At 36.2% G+C, this 17,735-nt stretch overlaps 1 pseudogene; it reads right to left on the bottom strand.

The window, feature by feature from the left end:
- Positions 1 to 1,968: 1,968 nt before the first annotated feature.
- Positions 1,969 to 17,433, bottom strand: LOC134737068 (large ribosomal subunit protein eL32-like; annotated as a pseudogene).
- Positions 17,434 to 17,735: the final 302 nt, after the last annotated feature.

The following is a 17,735-nucleotide window of genomic DNA, read 5'->3' as shown; positions in this document are numbered from 1 at the left end:
TGATGGCTTCAGGACGAACTACAGCAGTAGGGACTGTACTTACTCCATCTACATTTAAGCCTTTTATTCTCCTTCTCTTTTTCAGGTACCTGTACCTTAAAAATTTGAAGAATCAGTGACAACATAGAGTGAACATAGTGTGAGGGTTGAGTGGATCTGAAGGGTGCAAGGGGTTGCAGTAGCAGATCTCAAAAGGGCTCCATCCATATCGCTTCAATCTATCCTAGACAGCTGCTGACAAGATGATTGCTTCCTACGTATTTCTTGACGATTGCCGGAGGGCATCGTCTTTAGCAGAATACTTGAGACAAGCCTTGAGTGGAAGAGAATTTTTGTCCCAACAGGGGCTTTCAACCAATTTAGGACGGTGGATAAGTAGCCCAGATCCCTTCTCGTTTAGTGAATAAGTCTAACGTGTGTTTCACACTATCTTTCAGCGTTCTCAGTGGGAATGAGCCCAGTTGCTCATTGTGTTAATCTGCTTATAAATACATGCTTTATTAGCTCTTCTTCTTTCCAGGTCTCACTTCCTTACTCCTTCACAGTGCTTCCAGGTATTATCTTCCAGATAAGCTCCCTACATGCAGATCTTTGTCTTAGTATCTACTGTGGGGGGAATTAAACTAAAACAAAATCTAAATGTCCATCAATATTAGAAGAGGTAAATTGAGGTATTGTCATAAAATGGAATGTAATGCTACAAGAAAAGGGAATGAGCTAAATACATCAAAATAATGTTGAATGAAAGAAGCAAGTCACACACAAAAAACCTTACACCTTGATTCTGTTTTTAAAAAATATTTTAAAAGGCCAAACTAAACAAAATGTTATTTAAGAATACATACTGCAAACCAAAAATAAAATTCTAAGCTCTGCAATCGACTGAATGGACCCCTTTTTGGTCAAGGGGATACCAAAGAAGCCTGACAAACAAGTTCAGGCCATGATGGGAAGGAGTCAGACATGTCTCATTATACACTCCTCCCTTTGGAGTTTAGACACATCTGACCGGCATTAACATTAAAACAGAGATCTTGAGACTGATGAAGCAGGCTCTTGATAGCAATAAGATACCAGATTCCAACCTGACTCTGGTATAGCATCACATGACAAATAGCAGGCCTTGAGGGAGGTCACTTTACTGCCAAATATATTTCTTGGACATATATTGAAATAGCCCTGCAAAGCTGTCTCTTGTGGGGGAAATGTGCATTCTATAGAGAATCTCCTTCCCTTACTATGTCTTTTATGCAGAGTCTGACACCATTTAAGGTCTGATAAGAGACATTTTCTCTGAAGCCTGCTACCTCAAGGCTTTATCTACATGATAAGAACCTTGGCTTCCACAACCTCTCCTTTTATCTTAACTCAATATTTCTTTATGCTGACTTCAACTCTTTAGGCAGAGCTAAACTCTTTCGACCAATTGCTAATTAGGAAATCTTTGAATGCACCAATGACTTGGAAGTCCCCCCGCCACCCAACTCCCCCACTGCTTCAAGATATCCCACTTTTCCAGGCTGAGCCAATGTATACCTTCCATGCATTGATTTATGTCTTTGCCTGTAACTTCTGTATCCCTAAAATGTATAAAATCAAGCTGAAACCCAACCACCTTGGGCACATATTGTCAGGAAGGACTTCTTGAGGCTGTGTCACAGGTCATAGTCCTTAACCTTGGCAAAATAAAACTCTAAATTGATTGAGACCTGTCTCAGATACTTTTTGGTTTATAATACAGATTGGCAAAACCGCAAAGAAAAGCAAGAGACTGATTCTCATAAAAGCCAGCCTAATGGTTGCCTCTGGGGAACAAAGAGAGCTTTTAAGGTACTGGTAGTGTTCTGTTTCTTAACCTGGTTGTTGTGTATGCCAATATTTGTTACCTTATTCCTTAATTTATTCATACATTTCTTGGCAGTTTTTATGGTTTTCTTTAAACACAAGTAAAACGTGCACACAACCTGTCTATTCATTTTCTTTGCTGTGCAGCCTGGCATTAGGATTGGTGACTCTGATGATGAGCTAGGCTGCTCTTTCCATGATGGCTGTGTGGTTCTTCTTTGAGGAAACATTGTGAGCATTCTCAGCCCGGTAAGATTTGTTGCACATCAGCAACATATCCAGCTCCTTGACATTGGATACTAGGAACTTCCGGAAGCCATGGGCAGCATGTGCTTTGTCTTCTTGTTACTCCTGTAACCAGTGTTGGACATCAAGTTCTGGCCCTTGAATCCTCTGCATACCCTGTTGTTAATACCTCTGGGTTTCCACCAGTTACACTTAATTTTGACAATGAATCTGTCCCGATGATGAACTTCTTGATCCTCTTTATGACAATCTTGGGCTCCATGAGGGGTCTGAATGTGGCTATGATACTGAATGGGAGATGGCTGCCACCTTCATAGGCAGCATCACAGAAGAGACTTTATTTATATGTTGTGTATTTAATATCTTTTACAATAAACAATTTTTAAATGCTGTCAAATTAAGAATGTGAAAAACGGAAGGAGGATTGCAGTCGATCAACCAATTGATCATTAAGTATAAGGATTTTGCACTCAAATTGCCTTGTGTCTTTAAGTTTCCATTCCATTTTAATGAAACCAGAAACTGAAATCAGAAAATGCATTATGTATGTGATTCATGCAAGAAAGACTTCAGAGAATAAAACCATATCAAAAAGAAAGGCCTTGGCCCTAACATCAAAAGATTTGTGAATGCTGGCACATTATAAACTTTACATTAAAAATAAATTTTAAAATTATGTTTTAAGTTAAAAAATATAATTTATATATGTATGTACATAATGTATACATACATAATTCTGTTTAACATACATACATAATTCTGTTTAACCCAATTTTATTTTTCTTTCTTAAATTAACTAACCAACTACCACTTCTATTCACAGCATATAAGAGGACATCTACTCTACTAAACAGTAAGGAAATCAACTAAAGATTGTGTAGGGCTTTGTTTGGGAACTAACGGGAAGTGAAGACAGAATGGCACAGAGGTTATGTATGTTTAAAAATTAAACTTGATTTTTAACACTTATTCTTGAAAAACATGAAACTTAAATATTAAGGAAAATTATCTCCAATATGAATGAGTATAACATTAAGTAATCTTCAAAGTAGTTTTTACTCATTACTGATTCATATACTAACCTAAAAGCAACATGTCAGTTTTCAAAGCACTAAAGAAAAATTATGTATGAGTAGTGAGAGAGATACAGAGAGAGAGCACCCCCATTTTTATTTGTGTGTCTCCATTTGTATAATCCTGCCTTTCAATACTTGCGGGAAAAATAGAAGATTATTCTACATCTGGTCTTTTGGTTAAAGTTAGCAAGGCATTTTTGTTAATCTTTGGAGTGATCAGAAGGTTTGAAAGATGTCTTAATCCTGCTCTGAGTGTGTTAAAGTAGATGTCTTTTTTCACTTTACAAAATCAAAAGAGAGTGGTGTTATGAGGATTAGATTTTGACAATTCAACCCAAATGACTTTGTTATGGAAAAATATTCTGCATCCTTTCTCTAATCCAGAAAGTATATTCATAGAGAGGGCACTATAACTACACTAAAATATAGTTGCAAAAATTAAAATTAAATGTTATAGATAAAACACAGCTGTTAAAGGGCAGTGACTGAGTGAATTCATTTGAGTGTTACATGTCTATGATGATGTGGATTATTCAAGATTTTTTCCAAACTCATTTCAAAGATTCTCACTTTAGCATTTCAAAGGTAGTGGATAATATTTGTAAAAAAAAAAAGTTTCACTTCATTTAAATCAATAATAATAGGGCTTGAAAGCAAAATATGCAAAGGCTTATGAAATAATGTATACCAGGGAGTTCTCAATGTCAATTGTGTGCACAGATGTCTCAGTTGGGGCATAAAATATTGGCATGTTTCATAGCAGTTTTTCTTTCCTCAGGAAGTTATTTGCACTTGTGCAATGACACGAGCACTTCATGTGACATAGAGAAAAACCAAAAATCTCAAAAAAAAATGGATAAAGATTTGGATCTCCAAATTTAACTGACCCTGGAAGTAAGTTATTCAATAAATAAGACATTGCATATGTATATGTAGTTTCTTTTATTTTATATTCAAAATATATTAAGGCATATTTCACCTCAAAGAAGCATGTTCAAACTACTCTAAGTTTTTGAAGTTAAAAACGTGTAGTGCTCTATTGAGTCCAGATTTTAAAAGAAAGTTCAGTTGGCTGTATCACTTTTCCAGATATGAAGCTTCTCTTCCCATTTCAATATAATGTCAGGCTTTTTGAATTCTTCCTATTATTCCTTTAGTAACACAATTGGATTCAGACATTGTAGAGACTTGATTAGATAGTTAGATTTTCTACCTCTCTATATAGTTCTTTCTCTAGAAACTGTTTCTCAAAGTATATTTCATGAAATATTAGTTCTGGGCTTTGCAACATACACTGAAAGGGACTCCATTTTCAAGTTAATATAGAAGGTACTAGAGCCCATTCTTAGAGAAGTATAAAAGATATTGGTGTTTTGGAAGTTTTCTGTAGCAAACAAAACCGTTTAACTTATTTAGAAACTGGAATTTTCTAAGTTTATTTGGCGTTTTTCACATAACCCTAATTGATATCCTATGGTATAGTTAGCCAAGTGCTGTTCTGTGTAATTTATCCTAAGAGTATATTCTGGCTGACCTTTAAAGAATATGAATTTCTATAAAATGCAAACACTGATATATTTGTATTTGCAATGAGAAAAATACTTTGTACATAATAATTAGAAAACCAACATTTTACTGATTTATCTTCAAGCTCAACACCACTCTTTCCAGAGATTACTTTTGTTTGTTTTGCCTGCCTAAGGGGATACAGAGACTAAAGTTTGAGGAGCACTTCCTCACATGACATGGGATACTTTTCCAGTAATAATGATATCAAGAAACTAAAGTTTTAAAACAAGAGGCCAGAGTGGGGAAACACCTGACTTTTTGCTGTGTTCGAGGAAAGAATTTGGATCTGCATGAATTGAAAGCTGTAGTTTAAAGACTGCATTCAAGGCTTAAGGCATAAAACAGGGTAAAGGAATACTGGTCTGTGTTCTAAGCGAATGTGGCTAAGGAGTCTTTGAGAGAACTTCAGAGGACAAAAGTAGGTGACATTTTCTGGACATTATATTCTACTTTTATTTGAAACCTCTGATTACCCTTTTAAACTATTTCCCCCTTTTAACCTATATGGATTTTTACTTAAAAAAATTTTTTTTAGACAGAATCTCTCTATGTAGCTCAGGCTGGTCTCTAATCCCTGGGCTCAAACGATACTCCCACCTCAACCTCCCGAGTAGCTGGGACTACATGTTCGTCACCTCACCCAGCTGATTTTTTTCATTTCTTTACTAGCTATTCCTAATATCATGCATTTGTTTTACATTCATATCATTTTTATCTTATTTTATTATTTTCACTATTTCAACTTTTAGTCCTCTGGTTGTAATTTTTTTTTTTATAGAGTAGTCCCCCATTATCCACAGGAGATACATTCCAAGACCCCCAGTGGTTGCCTGAAACTGTAGATAGAACCAAACTCTATATACACTATGCACAGATTCCTTTTTCTTTCTTGACAATTTCACAGAGAGAAGATTTATTCTTACCATAAATCTTAGCCACCTCTGCATACAACTTTTTTCTTTCCTTATTACGTCAAAAACGTTCACCTTTTCACTTAAAGGAAGCATGTTATAGCTTCTCTTTGACACATCCAAATCACCAGCATCACTACTCTTGTACTTTGTAGCCACTATTGAGTAAAATAAGGATTACTGAACCCAAGCACTGAGATACTGTGACAGGTGATCTGATAAACCAAGACGCCTACTAAGTTACTAACAGGCAGGTAGCAGAGACAACATGGATACTCTGAACAAAGGGATTATTCACATCCTGGGCACTACTCAGAAGAGCACACAATGTTAGAAGTTATGAGTTGTTTATCCTTGGAATTTTCCATTTAATATTTTTGGACTGAGGTTGACCGTGGGTGACTGAAACTGGAAAGCAAAACCGCAGATAAGGAGGATACTTCTGTATATCATTGATTTTGAATCTTTCTTTGTTAATTCCATTTTATTTCTATATCTCATTTTATCATCTAGTTTTATGTTCCTTAGCCTCTCACACTTTTCCTTTACATTGTTTGATAGATGCTTTTTAAAATTATTGTAGTTTGCATCATCTCTTTATTGATGAGTGCATCATATTTATTGCTTACTTCTTTCTGCTCTAGAAATGTATTAAATGTCAAGCAACTAATAATAACAGAAGAAACTGTGAGGATACCTGTCCACATCCTAACTAACGAAAGCTATTGGATGGATTTTGTCTCTAGCTGGCTCTGTATGGCCCTTCCATCTTTCCTTAAAAGACTCCAGTTTCCACCCTATTCCTTTTAGTGTTAAATTCCTTGAATCTACAAACTGGATAATTATATTTACCTATAGAAAATCCATTTCAGCAGTGAAAAAAAGTGCTATTTTTTATGATAAGGTGAAAATAAGTAAACATTCATTCATCCATTCAATAGATATTTATTCTTGTGAAGAAGTGAAGTGAGAAGGTCTATATTCAGGGGTCTCTCTACATAATAACAACCACAACTTCTACAAGAATTAAAGTTTTTTTCTGTATGATGAGCACTATTAGAAGCATTTAGCATGTCCTAACTCATTTCATATTTTTTAAAAACTATGTGATAGATATTATTATCACTTGTGTACAGAAGTAAAAATTGAAGCAAAAAGAAATTAAATAAATTTATCAGGATAATATAGCTAGTTAACACCTCAGGATTAATTTCAGCAAGTAAACTTGATGGTTTTAAGCCTTCTGTTTAAATTAAGAAGGCATGATGTGTTCAAAACTAGACTTTTAAAATCCTCTTAGCAATCTGTTTCCAAGTATCTATTTGATTCACCTTGGTTCAAAACAGTATTAAAAGAGGATCATCCACATACACAAATATTAGTCCTCATATGTTCATTACCCCCAATTTCTAAGTTTTGTCCTGCCTTCCACAGCTATTATACTAGTTTATCAAGGCATCCAGAGATGACAATTTAGGAAAATAGAATATCTTTACAGCTGGCGCATCAGCTATATGAAATTCCCATCTTATCATCTACTCTATTGAATCAGGCTTGAAAATATGTCAGCCTTATCTACATCTTTTGCTCTTCTTCACAGGCTCAAAATGGAGCCATTCTAAGCCATTCATGAATGCTTTATTTATTCTAGAAATCATCTTGGTTATAGTTGGCTACCAAAGATAGGAATGAGTGACCTAGAAAATTTCCCTTACTGGTTATTCCTCTAGAGTTGTGGGATGGAAGATCAAAAGATTGTGAAGGCTCCAATCTAGTCCCACTTATAATCCTCACATTCCTTGCACCTGAAGCTCTAACCCCTAATGAAGGACCTAATTTGTGTTCTTTTGATGAGGACTTCATGCCTTCCTAATCCCATCTTAGAGACTTTTTATATGTTAGGAATGTTGCAAGCGTGTGAGGGACAGCTGCGAGCACATTATATAGGTTAAACTATACGACCTACAAGTCGTTTTCACCAATTTCCATCTTTTCTCATGAGAACCAAGCCAAATTTAGGTTAAGATGGAATTACTTAATTAAGGTTTTTAGAATGATAGTGACTGCATCTTTTACTGAATTACTCATATAAACAAGAAACCAAATCCTAATTAAATATGTCATAACTATTTGAATATCAGAGTACTAGAAGAGCAAAGAATTGGTGTACCGTTTACTGTGCTTGCAATGCCCTTCCCTGCCATTCTTTCTTCACCTGGATAATTTACGCATATTAAGTTCATGTATCAACTCCTCCAGGAAGCCTACCTTATACCCCGAAGCTGAGCTAATTATTCCTATCCAGCGCACCCAAAGGATCATGTACTTATTTCTGATGGTGTCCTCTGTTTTTATTTTTTTAATTATCATGACAAACAGTCATGTAAATTATGGAGGAATTTTACATATTACTCTGTATCTTTTATATAAAATTTCAGTGAGAAATTTTGTGTGTAATTCAATGCTATAAAGAGCTTTTGTTTCTTCTGAAAGACTCATGTGATTCTTCCTTCCTGATAATGAGAACGATATAACTGATGGTGTGTTTAATTTTATATATGGCTGCCAGAAAGCTCAGGGCCAAATCTTAAGATTCTATTAACATTGGCATATTGGTCTAACCTTTTCTCTGGGTCTTTTATTCTTTTAATTTCATGTAGCTTTTGTTATGAGCCACCTTAAAACCTTTGTGGAAAAGAGAGTTTCAATAAATATTTACCAAAATACAATGTAGATGAAGAAGGTAACTATCCGGTAAATTCTTTTATTCTAGAACAAACATGAGTTATTATGTCAAAAATCTTTAATTAGTTTCTCTTGTTTAATTTGGGCTTTTTGTTTTCTAAGTGAATTGCATTAGTGAATTGACTGATTACATCTTAAGCTATGTTTCAAGGGTTTAATTTAAAAAATTGGGCCATGTACAAGTCTGAAGAGCAACACTTCACAATCAACCCCTTCTCTTTTTTTTCCCCTCAATTTTCCTATTCAAGTTTACCTTATGTAAATGTTGCGGGCCTAGGAACATATGTGAAGTCTACATATTTTGAAACTGTAGCCCTAAAATGTGAGAGATAAAAAAGAAGGATTTTGTTGATGTTTCTTCTCTGCCATCAAATTGCTGCTAAGCATGACACCATTTTCTGAGATTTCCTCTAACTTCACTTCTTATTTTAAAAAACCAGTATTTCATTTGCCTTAAGACCTTTGGAGTATAGGAGTAGCATCTAAGAACACAGCACTGTGATTCTAGAGTTCAAGCTTTGAAATTTAAACACAGAGATCAAAGATCTCTATTCGGGTAATACAAAAAAAAGTTTCTAGTTTTTCATCTTTGCACATAACCACACAGATGTTATATTTTGAACTAGTAGGGTATTCTAAATCACAAATAATATGAAAGCATTCCAAAGAGATGAATATACATTTTAGAACTAAACCTAGTCACATATTTTACCAAGAGAACATATTCTTCTGAAAGTCAATCACTCACTCAAAACAGTCTCCATCAATACAATTTTCCCTTGTGATTAAATGGTGTTCTTATGAGCATTGTCAGATCAAGAATTTTCTTGAGGCCAGTGTTGCTCATGTCTGTAATCCCAGTACTTTAGGAGGCTGAGGCAGGAGGCTTGCTTGAGCCCAGGAGTTCAAGACCAGTCTGGGTGAAGTAGTGAGACCCCCGTCTCTACGAAAAATAACAAGAAATTAGCCAGGCATGGTGGTGCATGCCTGTGGTCCCAGCTACTCAAGAGGCTGAGGTGGGAGGATTACTTGGGCTGGAAGGTTGAGGTTGCAGTGAGCCATGATCACACCATTGCACTCCAGCCTGGGTGACAGAGTGAGACCCTGTCTGAAAAAAAAAAAAGTTTGTTTTTTTTTTTCCCTAAGGAGGCACCTATGAAACATATTCATTCATTCATTCAAATATGTATTTATTAGATGTCTACTTTGTGCCAAGCCCTCTTATAGATGCTTGAGACATATCAGTGGGCAAAGTCAACCAAGATTCCTTTATGGAGTTTACATACTAGCTAAGAGCTACAGATAATAAAAAACAGATATGTGCATTATATGACAAGAAACAGTTAATAAGTGATGTAAGAAAGAAACAATTAGAGAAGGATAAAGGAAATGAGTTCAGGGATGTATATAAATTTTAAAATAGGATATTCAAGTTAGGCCTGAAGAAAGACACATTTGAGCAAAGATTTAAAGGAGGTGTGAGAGCATTAATATTAGGATGGAAAAATTGTTAGCAAAGATATGTCAAATTCATCTGGCTATGGCAAGGGAGAAAGAAGCAAAAAAATTTTCAAGTCGTTTTGAAGATGACTCAATTTTATCTTCAAGTCTGAATATTTCAAAGAGATTGTAACCCTAAGTGAAAATGTGGGTTTTAGATTAGTTTTCAGCTCAAAACACAAATTTTAATTAAGGTCAAGGAGAGGTGGTTATCTCTTATACACCCTTTTGTTGTCCTAAGTTGGAGTAGAAATGCAGTAGATAACCTTGAAAGTATAAGCAACTTTATGTTTATATTTATGTATATATTTATCTTATATACAACATATTTCTATATTATATATTATATTTATGTTTATATTTATTTATATTTATGTATACCACAGAAGTGTGATGTACATTAGATACCCAACATTAGACACTGAAAATAGGTACCAAAGCTCAACAGTTCATTCAATACTTTCCAGGTGATTCAATAGCAATACATCAAGATGTAATTTCTTGCAGGACAAATTCATCCTTCCCAAACCGCCAGAAATCCTTTATCTACTTACCAGTGCTTGAAGCAATATATCAAGCAGTCATGAAAATACCATGAATGTGAAAGTAATTTCAATGAATCAAAGAAGGAAGGCAACATGTCCACAGCTGTGTAGTTTAGAAGCTGTGATCAAACCGAGACAAATTAATTTACTCAATGCAAAAGTGACAGTTGCTAGATTAAATCACAATAATAGAGATCATTGTCTGAAATGATTAGATTAATATACTCAAACACAAAGACAGCTTTTCTCTAAAAATTATTTCAGATAGCTCCGTCTGTTGATATTTTTTAACATATCTCCAAGGTCACCAGAAAAAACTAGAGGCACTGGGGTCTTCAATTACCACCAAAATTTTAGCAATGCTCAATCCTCTGCTTTGCTTTGGTCTGACCTATGCTATATGTCTCTTTTTTAAAAATGAATTTCATATAGAACTAGTATCCACAGAGCATGTATAACTTGCCAGGCTCTACACTAGATGCCTTTATATGTATCATCTCACTTATTTCTCATATTCCTATATGTATGTATGCATAGTTATATGCACATAATGTAGGAATATGGGATGGGAAGTAAAGAATATTAACTGCATTTTACAGAAACATGCTTGGGAAGTATTACAGCCAGAATTCTACTCCGGGTTTCTAGTTCTGCTAAGCCATCTGCTGCTCAACAGAGACCACTGTAATAACTTCTATTTGCATAGCATTTTACTGTTTGTAAAGTACATTCATATTTTATTTGATTGTATCATAACCTTAAAATAGTTCTAATTATCTTGATTTTCTTCACAATTCTCAGTCTATGGATTGTTATAACTGCAAACTCTGCAAAAAAGGCTATAGCCACATGCCTATCTGTGCGTGTTTTTGAACTTTCGTACACCACACTTACAAGACAAACTCATTACATCTGCCTCTCTCTCATGAGGAAGAAAGAGGCTGCATTTTCAGTAAATGCAATAATACAAAGTATGGCAAATTACTTAACTTCTCTAAGAATGTATCTTCAAGTACAAAATAAGAATAATAATATATACCTACTTCTGTACCTCATAGAATTGTTGTGAAGATAAAGTGTGATAATACAGTGTTTATAAAAGAGCTTGAAATTTGCTTACAATAATGCTTTTACCTAATGATTGCTGTTAAAGATAATTTATAGATACCTTTATAATACATTTGCTTCTTGACTTTCATTTTTGGTTTCATTGCTTTTCAACATACACAAATATATGCTTGATAGTAAAAGTTCATATGTACCAAAATATGTAAAGTAGAATGCTAAAATTCCATGTGATACTCACCTTTTTCAATTAAACTAATTTTCCTTTCTAAGAGGTAAACATGATTACTAGTTTGATACTTGTTCTTGAAGATCTTTTAATATGTATTTATATACATGGATTTAAGGCATGCAATTTTTTCTAAATATAAATCACATATTTTATTGGACAACTTTTTTGTTTTTGTGAACAACATGTCTTGGAGATCTTGAATAGCCGTGCAGTCGATTATTTTAAAATGGACAGTTAAGATACTTCCTTTGTGTTTGTGTGTGTATGTCTATAATAAACACCCTTTTTTTTTTTTTTTTTTTGAGACAGGGTCTCGCTCTCCAGGCTGGAGTGCAGTGGCACAATCTCAGCTCACTGCAACCTCCACCCCCAGGGTTCCTCAGCCTCCTTAGTAGCTGGGATTACAGGTGCGTGCCACCACACCCGGCTAATTTTTGTATTTTTAGTAGAGAAGGGGTTTTGCCATGTTGGCCAAGCTGTTCTCCAACTCCTGACCTCAAGTGGTCCACCCTCCTCGGACTCCCATAGTGCTGGGGTTACAGGCCTGAGCCAGCACACCTGGCCGAACACCCATCTTTATGCACAAGTTAGAATATTTTACCAAGCTAGAATCCTGTAAGTGCAATGTTGGGATCAAAAAAGCATATTAGAAATCTGTATAGATACTGCCTGTGCCAAATTAGACATCCTCCAACAGTATATCAGTGTCTTTCTTTGAATGCTTGCAAACACTACTTACTGTCAGTAAGTCCTTTTTCTCTGTCCTATGAGTAAAAATGACACCATTTCTATTTTAATTATCTTCGTTATTAGCAGCAAGGTGTACTGTATTTTAATTTGCATACTATTGGATAATCGCATTTTTTCCATGAAATAGCTTCTTATGTCCTCTGCTGAGATGTTGCTTTTCCTATGATTTGTAGATACTCTTTGTATAGTATGGTCATTTTTCCTTTGTTATTTTATATGTAATAAATATCTTCTTCCTGTCTGTCACCTTTCTTTTATTTTTGTTTATGTTACCACTTAACAGAAACAAGTTTCACATATTAATATAGTCAAATCTGTTAGTCTTTTCCTTTTTGGTTTCTAGTTTTCTGATTTGTTTAAGGTGTTTCTTATCCAAAAATTATAAAAATAGTCTTTTGCATTTTATACTTATACTTCTACTTTTCTATTCATTGCTGTAAATACAGTTAGATTTGTATCTCAAACTATCTATAAAAAGATAGTTTTGATTGATTTAAAAAAAATATATATATATATCTGGGCCAGGCACGTTGGCTTGTGCCTGTAATCCCAGCACTTTGGGAGGCCGAGGCAGGCCAATTTCTTGAGCCTATGAGTTTCGGAGCAGCCTGGGGTGAAACCCCATCTGTACTAAAAGTACAAAAATTATCCAGGCCTGGTGGTGCATGCCTATAGTCCCAGCTACTTGGGAGGCTGAAGTGGGAGGATTGCTTGAGCTCAGGAGGCAAAGGTTGCAATGAGCAGACTCCGTGCCACTGCACTCCAGCCAGGATGAAGAAAAAAAAAATTAAAAATCTATCATCTGTCTTCTTAACATTGAGTGCAACAGACAGCCAACATCATTTTTTGATAAGTTCATTGTTTCCCCACTGATTTGAAGTGACTTAAACCATATAATTGATCCCCATATATACGTAAAACTTTTCTTGGATGGCTCTCTATTCTGTTCATTTTGCCTTCTAATATTTCCTCATCTAGCTGTAATCAATGTGACTATATATATTCTGTAATTGTAATAATGGGGTAAGAGCTATTTATATTCTTTCACTTAAAACACTGTAAACATTTCTCCGTGATTCTATACAGATTTTCTAATTATTATTTGAATGGCTATATTATTTAAATGTACCTTATTTCTCTCCTATTATTGGGCATTTCTATTGTTTGTTTCTAACGATAATGCTGCAATTAACATCTCATTGCCTCTCTCTCTCTTTTCTCTCTCTCTCATTTTTTGGGGTAAATATTTAGTAAAAGAATAACTGGATAAATTGGTATGAATTTCTTTATGAATTTTGCTATGTTTTGCCTTATTACTAAGAAGATTGCTATAGTTTACAGTGTTCTTAGTAATATATGAATATACTTATTTCATTGTGATCTTGTGAGCATTGAGTGTTTTTTTATATTTAATAATTTAGTAGAATACTACCTCAAGACTCCCTTGTAATTCTATATGGAGCTAGTCACCTGTCCCATTGTTCTGAATGCATTTTATTCATCTATATCACAGGCATATAATTATTGTTCATTATATAATAAAAAATCTTAATCTATATTATGAGTTTGAGAAGCGTATGTAATCTTTGATAGCTTCATACCTCTTTTTGTCAAATTATCATAATAGATAACACATTGTGAACTACGGGATAATTGTTCACAATAAAGTCCAATTTTAGACATTTACTTTTCTGGTTATTTATGGTTATGTAACAAAATCACCCTAAAATTTAGTTGTGTAAAACAACTATTTATTATGCTCACATATTCTTTTTTTTTTCTTTTGAGACAGAGTCTTGCTCTGTCACCTAGGCTGGAGTGCAGTGCTGCAATTGTGGCTCACTGAGTCATCAATCTCTCAGGCTCAAACAATCCTCCCAGCTCAGCCTCCCAAGTAGCTGGGGACCATGTGTACACACCACCACATTTGGTTAATTTTTTTTATTTTTAGTTTTGTAGAGACAAAGTCTCCCTATGTTGCCCAGGCTGGTCTTAAACTTCTGAGCTCCAGAGATCCTCCCATCTCAGCCTTCCAAAGTGCTGGGATTACAGGCATGAACTGCCATACCCACCCAGCCACTCACATATTCTGAACAAGACACAGATGGCATAATTTTTTTCAGCTATATTTCAGTTGGATAATTTAAGGGTAAGGGTGACTTGATGACTGAGAACCGGAAACATGTGAATTCTTGCTCAGTCACATGTCTGGTAGTTGAAACTGGATATTGGCTAGGACTTTAGCTGGTTAATGTTGGCTGTTAGCTGGAACATCTACATATGACTTCTCCAAGTGACCTGGTATTCTTCATGACATGGTGACTGTGTTCCAAGAGTGACTATTGCTCTGTCTAGATAGATAGAGAGACAGTGAGTGAGTGAGAGAGAGAGAGAGAGGGAGTGGTGAAAACCGTATCTTTTATAACCTAGCCTCAGAAGACACAAAATGTCACTTATTCGTAGTCATGGGCTAACCTAGACTCAGGGAGAGAGAACATCAATCCAATCTCTTGATGGAGATTTATCAACATCACATTGTAAGAAGAAGTGGGATGAATTATATTTCTGTGGTGACTTTTTGAAAATATAATCTGCCATATTTACCACTGTAATCCAAATTTTTTGATTCTTTTTTAAATTTTATTTTATTTGTATAAATGTATAGGGTACCAGTGTAATTTTGTTACATGAATATGTCACTTAGTGGTGAAGTCAGGGCTTTTAGTGTATCCATCACTGGAATAATAATGTACATTATACCTGATATGGTTTCACTGTGTCCCCACCCAAGTCTCATCATGTAACTCCCATAATTCCCATGTGTTGTGAGAGGGACTGGTGAGTGATGATTGAATCATAAGGGTGGGTCTTTCCCATGCTGTTCTCGTGATTGTGAATGGGTCTCACAAGATCTGATGGTTTTAAAAAATGGGAGCTTCTCTGCATGGAGTGGGGCATTGCTGAAAAGATACCCAAAAATGTGGAAGCGACTTTGGAACTGGGTAACAGGCAGAGATTGGAACAGTTAGGAGGGCTCAGAAGAAGATAGGAAAATGTGGGAAAGTTTGGAACTTCCTAGAGATTTGTTGAATGGCTTTGACAAAAATGCTGATAGCAATATGAAAAATAAGGTCTAGGGTGAGGTGGTCTGAGATGGAGATGAGGAAATTGTTGGGAACTGGAGCAAAAGTGACTCTTGTTATGTTTTAGCAAAGAGATTGGTGGCATTTTGCCTCTGCCCTAGAGATTTGTGAAACTTTGAACTTGAGAGAGATGACTTAAGGTATCTGGTGGAAGAAATTTCTAAGCAGCAAAGCATTCAAGAGGTGACTTGGGTGCTGTTAAAGGCATTGCATTTCATTAGAAAAGTAGAGCATAAGAGCTTGGAAAATTTGCAGCCAGACAATGTGATAGAAAAGAAAATCCCATTTTCTGAGGAGAAATTCAAGCTGGCTGCAGAAATTTGCAAAAGTAACAAAAGTGAAAAGGAGCCAAATGTTAATCACCAAGACAATGGTGAATATGTCTACAGGGTATGTCAGAGGTCTTCACAGCAGCCCCTTTCATCACAGGCCTGGAGACCTAGGAGCAAAAAAGTGGTCGTGTGGCTGGGCCCAGGGTCTCCATGCTGTGTGCAGCCTAGGGACTTGGTGACCTGAGTCCCAGCTGCTCCAGCTGTGGCTGAAAGGCGCCAACATAGAGCTTGGGCTGTGGCTTCTGAGGGTGCAAGCTTCAAGCCTTGGCAGTTTTCATGTGATACTGAGCCTGTGAGTGCACAGAAGTCAAGAAATGGGGTTTGGGAACCTCCACCTAGATTTCAGAAGATGTATGGAAATGCCTGGATGCCCAGGCAGAAGTTTGCTACAGAGGTGGAACCCTCATGGAGAACCTCTGCTAGGGCAGTGTGGAAGGGAAATGTGGACTCAGAGCCCCCACACAGAGTCCCTGTGGGAGCACTGCCTAGGGGAGCTGTGAGAAGAGGGGCCACCTTTCTCCAGACCCAGAATGGTAGATCCACTGACAGCTTGCACCATGCATCTGGAAAAGCTGCAGACACTCCATGCCAGCCTGTGAAGGCAGCCAGGAGGGAGGCTGTACCCTGCAAAGCTACAGGGTTTGAGCTGCCCAAGACCTTGGGAACCCACCTCTTGCATCAGTATGACCTGAGTGTGAGACATGAATCAAAGGAGATCATTTTGGAGCTCTAAAATTTGGCTGCCCCACTGGATTTTGGACTTGCATGGGGCCTGTAGCCCTTTTGTTTTGGGCAATTTCTCCCATTTGGAATGGCTGTATTTACCCAATTCCTGCACCCTCATTGTATCTAGGAAGTAAGTAATTTGCTTTTGATTTTACAGGCTCATAGGCAGAAGAGACTTGCCTTGTCTCAGATGAGACTTTGGACTGTGGACTTTTGAGTTATGCTGAAATGAGTTGAGACTTTGGGGGATTGTTGGGAAGGCATGACTGGTTTTAAAATGTGATTAGAGGACATTTGGGAGGGGCCAAGGGCGGAATGATATGATTTGGTTCTGTGTCCCCACCCAAATCTCATCTTGTAGCTCCCATAATTCCCACATGTTGTGGGAGGGACCTGGTGGGAGATGATTGAATCATGGGGTTGGGTCTTTCCCATGCTATTCTCTTGATAGTGAATGGGTCTCATGAGATCTAATGGTTTTAAAATGGGAGTTTCTCTGCACAAACTCTTTTTTTTGCCTGCAGCCATCCAAATAAGATGCGATTTACTTCTTCTTGCCTTCCACCATGATTGTGAGGCCTCCTTAGCCATGTGGAACTGTAAGTCCAATTAAATATCTTTCTTTTGTAAATTGCCCAGTCTCAGGTATGTCTTTATCAGCAGTGTGAAAACACACCAATACAGTACTCATTAAGTAATCTCTCATTTTCCACTCCCCTCCCACCCTCTCACCCTTCTGAGTTGCCATCGTCTATCATTCTACACTCTATGTCCATGTATACACATTATTCAGCTCCCACTTAAACGAGAGAACATGCAATTATTTTTTGGCTGATTTTGTAAAATATATTTACAGATTCACTGGTCCTTGAAACATACAGATTCACATCTACATTTTTGCTGCAGTTCTGTTTAACCATTTATGGTGTTATTTGAGCTAATCTATCATCTTTTACTTTGTACTCAAAATAATATTAAAGAACATTCAGATGATATTCTACTTTCTGCTCTGTGCTAGTGAGATCTATTTTGTTTTTCACTTTGCTTGTA

Source organism: Symphalangus syndactylus, chromosome 6, assembly GCF_028878055.3.
Source record: "Symphalangus syndactylus isolate Jambi chromosome 6, NHGRI_mSymSyn1-v2.1_pri, whole genome shotgun sequence".
NCBI classification, from domain to species: Eukaryota; Metazoa; Chordata; class Mammalia; order Primates; family Hylobatidae; genus Symphalangus; species Symphalangus syndactylus.
Note: the sequence above shows the minus strand (reverse complement) of the source record. Positions and strands in the feature narration are given on the sequence as shown.